Source organism: Lathyrus oleraceus, chromosome 5 (assembly GCF_024323335.1).
Source record: "Lathyrus oleraceus cultivar Zhongwan6 chromosome 5, CAAS_Psat_ZW6_1.0, whole genome shotgun sequence".
NCBI lineage: Eukaryota > Viridiplantae > Streptophyta > Magnoliopsida > Fabales > Fabaceae > Lathyrus > Lathyrus oleraceus.
In genome coordinates this window covers 10,479,363-10,486,821 of record NC_066583.1, presented here as the reverse complement: position 1 = coordinate 10,486,821, position 7,459 = coordinate 10,479,363, and the positions used below count along the sequence as shown (strand labels likewise).

General features: G+C 38.6%; 1 non-coding gene across 1 annotated transcript; it reads left to right on the top strand.

Moving 5' to 3' along the window:
• Nucleotides 1-4,082: 4,082 nt before the first annotated feature.
• LOC127088820 (small nucleolar RNA R71) lies at nt 4,083-4,189 on the top strand. Its single transcript, XR_007790635.1, has one exon. It is a non-coding gene; the product is annotated as a small nucleolar RNA R71 (small nucleolar RNA).
• The last annotated feature ends 3,270 nt before the right edge of the window (nt 4,190-7,459 follow it).

Here is a 7,459-nt window from a genome sequence, read left to right as displayed (position 1 = left end):
ATTTTTCTGTGCTGTTGTTGTGCAGTTTTTGGTTGTTCAGCTGAGTAATGCAATTTAGCTGAGGTGTGATATAGTAGGGATCATTTCCCGTTGTTTTGAGCAGTATAAGTATTAGTAGAGTGTGCTAATACTGTGATTATTAATTGGCATGACATGATATGATTATGTGATAAATATGCTGATGATGTGTGAAAATATGCATAATGTTGTGAATATATATATTATGTATGTAATTGTGGATGGACTGTTTTATGGCTTAGAGTGTGAGCATATGTCCATTGTGGATGATTGTTGATGTTGGCATGACTAAATGATTTAGCTTGCATAATGTGGCCTTTATGGTGGTAGCTAATTCCCATGGTGAGGAATTAGTGATGTTGGTCATTTTGGACTGTTGTTGATGTTTGCATGCTAGGTGATTTAGCGTGCATAGCATAGCCCTTGGGGTGGTAGCTAATTCCCATGGTGAGGAATTAGTGATGTGAGTCACTAGGTCTCAAATGAGTGGGACTAGTGAGCTTGGTAGCCGTACCTGGATTTGGTCGGTGAAGTTGAACTATATGTTCACGAATAGTCGGTACCGCATGCATAGAGTCTCATTGCATAATGTATGTATGGCGTATAATATGAATGGATGTATTCCAATATTATACGTGTTGTTTTGTATTGGTGTTGAGTATGATTATGATTATGAGTTGATGTTGCCGTTGCTGAATGTGTGATTTGATTAGGGTGATGATATGTGTTAAATTACTTAGCATTACATGATATTTTATAATGCTTATTATATCGATTGAGGAACTCACCCTTACAACTATGTTTCAGGTAACGAGCAGTGATTGAGTAGAAGCTAGTCCTTGGAGTCTAGTGTAGTTCCTTAGTGGGTCATGCTATGATAGATGTAACATCGGGACGGGATGTTTTACCTTGTTGAATAATTTTACATGTAATGTGTTACATGTTTTGCATGATTGAGTTGTTCTCTATCCGCTGCGTATTATGCAAATGTTTTATTTTGATTAAATAAAAGAGCATGACAGTTATTATGGTGAATGCTGTGAAATAATTGTGTGACACCCTTAATTGCATAATTACTCTGATTGATATATTGTTATTTAATTAAATATTTTGGGGTATTTTAGAAGGGTGTTACATCGCACATTATCTCAAAAGGTTCTGACCAATCAGGTGGTTTCATAATGGGTGCAGATACTAATGCTTGCTTTAAAAGATTAAATGCGTCATTACATTTTTTGTCGAAAATGAATTCAGCATCTTTCTTTAAAAGTCCGGTTAAAGGTTTAGTTATTTTGGAGAAGTCCTTAATAAAACGCCGGTAGAATCCAGCGTGTCCAAGAAAGCTTCGGACTTCTCTGATGGTTTTTGGTGGTTTTAGGTTTTCTATAACTTCTATTTTAGCTTTATCTACCTCTATACCTTTTTCGGAGACTATGTGTCCTAAAACTATTCCTTCGGTTACCATGAAATGACATTTTTCCCAATTTAGCACGAGGTTCACCTCCACGCATCTCTCCAGGATTTTCTCAAGGTTAGCAAGACAATTGTGGAAATCAAATCCGCAAACCGAGAAATCATCCATAAACACTTTCATAATACCATCTAGGTAATCTGCAAAGATTGACATCATGCAGCGTTGGAAAGTAGTTGGGGCATTACAGAGGCCGAACGGCATTTGTCTGTAGGCAAAAGTTCCATAGGGGCATGTAAAGGTAGTTTTTTCTTGATCTTCGGGGTGGATAGGTATTTGGAAGAAGCCAGAGTATCCATCTAGATAGCAGAAGTAAGAGTGTCTGGCTAGACTTTCCAACATCTGGTCAATAAATGGTAAAGGGAAATGGTCCTTCCTAGTTGCTTTATTTAATTTTCTATAATCTATACACATCCGCCATCCTCCTTCTAAACGTTTTGCTACATGTTTTCCTTTATCGTTTTGCACGACTGTGATGCCTCCCTTTTTAGGTACTACATGCACAAGGCTCACCCACTTACTATCCGAGATCTGGTAGATGATACCTGCCTCAAGTAACTTAAGAACTTCCTTTTTAACAACATCACTCATTATAGGGTTTATCCTTCTCTGATGTTCCCTTGAGGGTTTTGAATCTTCTTCGAGCAAAATCCGATGCATGCATACGGATGGGCTTATACCTTTCAGGTCAGAGATATTATATCCTAAGGCTGAGGGATATCTTCGTAAAACGTCTAAAAGTTGGTTCGTTTCCTCTTGGCTCAAGGTAGCACTAATTATAACTGGACGGTTCATCTTTTCATCGAGGAACTCGTATCTCAGGTTCTTAGGCAGTTCCTTAAGTTCTAAGGTTGGTTTCTTAGGGCATGGCATAGGATCTGGGGTAAGGGATAAACATTCGTAAAGGTTATCATCGATGTAAGGTTCTTTAAAGTCATCATCTTCCTTTATGAGAGTTGATGGTAACTTAATTGTTTTTATAATTTCTTTTTGTTCCAATTCTCTAACACATTCATCAATGATATCTAAGGCATAACACGAGTCTCCCATCACAGGTGCCATAAGAAATTTCGAAAGTATAAATTCTATTTTCTCGTCACCAACCTCAAACGTCAACTTTCCTTTCTTGACATCTATTATGGCTCCTGCAGTCGATAAGAATGGTCTACCTAGAAGGATTGGTATATCATTGTCCTCTTTGATGCCCATGACAACAAAATCAGTAGGGATAAATAACTGACCTATCCTAACACGAACATCTTCTAAAATGCCTATCGGATATTTAACAAATCTATCGGTTAACTGAAGTGACATCTTAGTGGGTTGTAATTCTCCTAAGTTTAACCTCTCACAAACTGCTAAAGGCATTAAACTCACACTAGCTCCTATGTCTAGAAAAGCTTTTTCGATGACATGATTACCCAAAAGGCAAGGAATGGAGAAATTTCCAGGATCTTTATCTTTCTTTGCTAATTTGTCCTCGGAAATAGCATTACATTCCAAAGGCTTCGGATCGTCAAGTCTACGTTTGTTGGTAAGGATGTCTTTCAGAAACTTTGCATAAGAAGGTATTTGGGTGATGGCTTCTGTGAAAGGGATTTCTACATGAAGTTTTTCTATAACTTTAATAAATTTTTGATACTGTTTATTGATCTGGGTTTGTTTGAGTCTTTGCGGATATGGTATAGGTGGTTTATATGGCGGGGGTGGTACGTAAATTTTATCTTTAGGTTCTTCTCCTTTATCTCGACCTTCTTGGTCATCATAAGCGTTCCCACTTCGTAGGGTAATGGCATTGGCTTGTCCTCTCGGATTTTGTTGAGGTTGTCCAGGGAATTGTCCTCCAGGTGTAGTCTGAGGGGCTTGGTTTAAAGCTACCTGAGAGATCTGGGTTTCAAGCATCTTGGTATGAGTAACTATTTGGTCAACCTTGGTTCCTAACTGAGTAATCAATTCGTTAACATGAATGTTTTGGTTCATGAACTCCTTGTTTTGTTGGGTTTGAGCGGTGATAAAATTTTCCATAATTTTCTCAAGGCTCGGCTTTGGTGGCACAGGTTGCATAGGTTGATTTGATCTAGGGGCTTGATAACTAGGTCTCGGAGGTGCATTATTTTGAATAGGGTTATTGTTTTTATAGGAGAAGTTCGGGTGACTCCTCCATCCAGGGTTATAGGTATTCGAATATGGGTTCCCTTGGGTGTAGTTCACTTGCTCAGAGTGGGTTTTGTTTAATAGACTGCATTCTGCAGATTGGTGTCCTTGGGTTCCACATATCTCACAATCCGACGAAACTGCGGCTACAGTATTCGGGTTTATGCACATATGCTCGACTTTGAGGGCTAATGCGTCCATTTTAGCTTGCATCATGTCTATAGAGCTTAGTTCATGCACTCCTCCTTGGGCTTCCTTCTTCTCAACTGTCGCACGTTCGACTCCCCATGATTGATGGTTTTGAGCCATATCTTCGATGAGGGCACTAGCTTCAGGATAAGGTTTATTCATCAGAGCACCGCCTGCGGCAGCGTCGATGGTCATCTTTGTGTTGTAATGAAGTCCATTATAGAAGGTTTGAATGATTAACCAATTTTCTAAGCCATGATGTGGGCATGCTCGTAACAACTCTTTATATCTCTCCCAAGCTTCGAACAGCGATTCTCCTTGGTTTTGGGTAAATCTAGTTATATGGTTTCGAAGAACGGCGGTCTTACTCAGGGGAAAATATCTAGCAAGAAAAACTCTTCTAAGGTTATCCCAAGTCGTAATGGAATTGGGTGGAAGGGAATCTAACCATGATAGGGCTTTATCTCTGAGGGAAAAAGGAAATAATCTTAAACGTATTGCCTCAGGAGAAGCTCCATTGGTTTTAAAAGTGTCTGCTAATTGAAGAAATATTTTTAAATATTGGTTTGGGTTCTCAGTAGCGAGACCCGCGAATTGTCTCTGTTGCACTAGTTGCAACAGGGATGGTTTAAGTTCAAAATTATTAGCTGGTATGGTTGGGTTTACTATACTAGAACTAGGTTCCTCGTTAGATGGTTGAGCAAAATCTTTAAGAGGTCTTTGGTTTTGATCTTCGGCCATAGCTCTCTTAATTCTATGAAAGAATAAACGTGCGCGAGCGTAACGTTCAGGTTCCGCCAGAGGGTATACTAAGCTTAAACTTCCGGTGCTGCGAGTTCTTCGCATTGACCGGCGGGAAATAGCCTAAGTCTAAACGATATAACAACAGGAAAATGAAATTTGACGAAATTGGTCCCCGGCAACGGCGCCAAAAACTTGATGCGGTCAATATCTTGATGCGGTGTTCGCAAGTATACGAACACGTCAGAGTAATATAAAAGATTGTCGAATCCACAAAGACCAAGTGTCAATCTATCGTTATCTATTGTTATGGTGTTTATCAAAGGCAATCGAAATAGGTGTTTTTGTAGTGTGCAATGAAAAGTAAAGTTTGAAATAAAGATTAATTAATAAAGACAGGGTCGAATGTAATTCACGTAATCAATTGATAATCCAAGTACTTGCTAGTAGAGCTACTTACGGGCAGTGTTTCCTACTTTGAAAAGAACTAATTTAACAAGAACTGTCGCTTTCGCGTATTCAGAACCGAGTTGTACTCCCTAATCAAACCCTCTTATTGCCACTTATAAAAAGGCGCGCATTGCGTTAGAGTAGTAAACCTATTTTTAAGAAATATAGTATCTTGACTAAGTTGAAAAGTATTATAACCTGGATTTCTTAACCAAAAGAGGTTCTTACGAACCAGACTCTAAACTTATAAACGCGTCCGAAAATAGTTTTAAAATCTCTTTTCTTCTTAATGTTAAAATCTTCTAATGAACTAAACAAAGCGCTTTCGCTGTTTTTGAAATAGTTAAAAACAATTAAGTTTAAAAAGACGTTGGACGGCTTTCGATCTTACCCAACGGAATTAAAGTGCGGGAAAACTTAATTTGAAAGTTAAAATAGCCCTTAAGTGTTTCTACAAACAATTGTACGGATTACTGGTTTAATTACGATCCTTACATTCTAACCTTATAAATTTAGTTAGACATGGTAAAGTAAATAAAAGTAGTGCGAGTGCGAGGAAATAAATAAAGTAAAGCGAGTGCGAGGAAATAAATAATTTAAAGCGAGTGCGAGAAATAAATAAAGTAAAGCGAGTGCGAGAAATAAATAAAGTAAAAGCGAGTGCGGGGAAATAAATAATTTAAAGCGAGTGCTGGAAATAAATAATTTAAAGCGAGTGCGTGAAATAAATAAAGTAAAGGCGAGTAATAAAAACCTGCTCCAATCGGAGGGCTGAGTAAATTGCAATGCGGAAAAGAAAATGGCGGCAGGATTAACTTCCTTCCAAATGCTCCAAACTCGATTACAGACTCTATCACAGACTTGATTACACAATTGTGGTAACACTCCAATGCGAAGCGATTACCACTATAAAATACTGAATATATGCCTAAGTGAAACAAAGTTGCTTCTGAGTTTGCCTCTGTTCTAAGTTTGGATGATTGTAAAAGTGAATTCGCGTCTCTATTTATAAGCAAGTAAAAAGATGGAAATGACTTGGATGCCCTTCACTTGAAAATAGGAGGGAACCGTTTTTCCTCTTGTGGCGCCCGCCACAAGGCCATGGCGCCCGCCACAAGCACAATATGGGGCGCCTTAGTGGAAGTAGTGGGAAAACATGGGAGTTGATGGAAGTTGAATTTGACACGTCATGGCAGGGTCTATGGCGCCAGCCATGGGGTAGGCCACAAGAACAAAATGCTGAATTTTAGGGTTTTTGGCTCTTTTTCGCTCCTTTTCTCAATCGGGGCTCCGATTAAAGTAAAAACCTGAAAACAAAGAAAAACATAACAATAACACAACAAAATGATAATAAAACAACTAGAATGCATGTGAAATCGGAGTCGAAAATACGTAAATTTCAGTGTGATAAGAAACAAAGCAAGATTGGTCGCTCAAGGGTATAATCAAGAAGAAGGAATCGACTTTGAGGAATCTTTCGCTCCGGTTGCAAGGTTAGAAGCTATTCGTTTATTACTTGCTTACGCATGTTCAATGAATTTTTAGCTTTTTCAAATGGACGTCAAAAGCGCCTTCTTAAACGGCTACATCAACGGAGAAGTCTATGTCAAACAACCCTCGGGCTTTGAAGACTTGAAGCATCCTTCACATGTATACAAACTGAAGAAAACGCTCTATGGATTAAAACAAGCACCAAGGGCGTGGTATGACCGTCTAAGAATTTTTCTATGTGAAAAAGGCTTTGAAAAAGGAAAAGTAGACAAGACTTTATTTATCAAGAAGATAAAAGGGAATACCTTACTTGTGCAAGTCTACGTAGACGACATAATCTTCGGTTCATCCAACAAAGAACTATGTGAAGAATTTGCGTTGATAATGCAAGGTGAATTTTAAATGTCTATGATGGGGAAGATGAACTACTTCCTTGGATTTCAAATCAAGCAACTAAAAGACGGAATTTTTATCAACCAATCAAAGTACTGCAAAGAACTGTTAAAGAGATTTGACATGGATGGGTGTAAAGCAATGTCAACACCAATGGGCTCTGAAACTTATGTTGATCAAGACGAATCGGGTGTGTCAATTGATATCACGAAGTATCGAGGTATGACTGGTTCTTTATTATATTTGACGGCAAGCCGTCCTGACATAATGTTTAGCGTGTGTTTATGTGCTCGATTCCAAGCAAATCCTAAGGAGTCACATCTCACGGCGGTCAAGAGAATCATGAAGTACCTCAAGGGAACAACCAACATTGCATTATGGTATCCTAAAGGTAGTGTTTGTAAGTTAATTGGTTATTCTGACGCAGATTATGCAGGTTGTAAAACAGATAGAAAAAGTACTAGTGGAACGTGTCACATCCTTGGTAATGCTCTAGTCTCATGGTCCTGTAAGAAACAAGTGTGTGTTGCTCTTAGTACGGCTGAAGAAGAA